Genomic DNA, 1,200 nt, shown 5'->3' on the forward strand with positions numbered 1-1,200 from the left:
ACAATTAGTTTTATTTAAGAACAGTCCTAGTCTACATTATGATAGGTTGTTCCGGGCCCATTTTAAAGATTTCTGTTTGAAAGAGTCCTTTAAATTTTATGAGCTTGTAGATTCTACACTGATTTATAAAGGTGAAGGAATTTAACCATTTAATTTCTTATTGTTGAATTTCATTCAGATTGAAATTTCCTTCTAAGAGTCTCTGAAACATCTACCTAAAAAGGACATGTGAGCATTGCCAGGTACCACTCATTACTCTTTAGTGGTTTTTTTAGTCTTCTGCTATTTTTTTTTCAAGGTAAAAAGAATATTCTTCTAATATTTATAATATCAAATCCCCAGTTATGATTGTTTTTTTTTTTGTTTGTGTGTTTTGGTTTTATTTTTTTGTTTTGTTTTGTTTTTAGGCGAGGCAACCCTTGGTTAACCTCACAGATTGCCAGCTTACAGTCCCTTATATTTTTATTTTTATGCCTACAGCACCTGGTCTTCCTAGGTGGTCTCCCATCCAAGTACTAACCAGGCCCAGCCCTGCTTAGCTTCCGAGATCAGACAGGATTGGGCTTGTTCAGGGTAGTATGGCCATAGACTGATTGTTTTTAAATATCATGGCATTATCAAAAAGACCAAGGCTGTGTGGATACATAACTCTGAATTTGAAGGAAAGAGTTTAGTCATCTAGTTATTTTCTTCACATGACTCTTTTAAACAGCCAGTTTGACTGGAATTAACGAACTTGGCACAGCCGAAAAAGAAGTAATGTGAAATTATAATAATTTTCTTTGAAAATCTTTTGAAATAAGAGACCATGTCAGTAGGACCCTAGACAACCAAGGTCCTTGCTTCCAAGGGTCTTATTCCTCTGTTGTTACTTAGGAATACTTTGATTTTTACTACCTGATCTGCTTTCTCTGCCTTTTCTACACTTGAAAAACTACATGGCAGCTCACTTCACCCTAAAACCCGAAAACCCCAAGAAGGAAAGAAAAGGATGATGCAGAGAAACTCTTGCCATAAATGCCAAGTTCTGGGTCTAAGCATGGCCATTTCTGTCTGTTTCTGAAATGGTGGTGATCTGTTGCTTGTGTTGCAATTGTTCGTTTTTGTTTGGCTTTATTTTTTAATAGTCATTTAATAAGATGATGGGCAATAGCAAAGTTTTTTACTCCCAGGAATATGATTTATCAAATTAAACGATTT

The 1,200-nt window shown here is 35.2% G+C and overlaps 1 pseudogene; it reads right to left on the minus strand.

Moving 5' to 3' along the window:
- Positions 1-471: 471 nt before the first annotated feature.
- LOC111735476 lies at positions 472-590 on the minus strand (annotated as a pseudogene).
- Positions 591-1,200: the final 610 nt, after the last annotated feature.

Source organism: Pteropus vampyrus, unplaced genomic scaffold (genome assembly GCF_000151845.1).
Source record: "Pteropus vampyrus isolate Shadow unplaced genomic scaffold, Pvam_2.0 Scaffold1000001787, whole genome shotgun sequence".
NCBI lineage: Eukaryota > Metazoa > Chordata > Mammalia > Chiroptera > Pteropodidae > Pteropus > Pteropus vampyrus.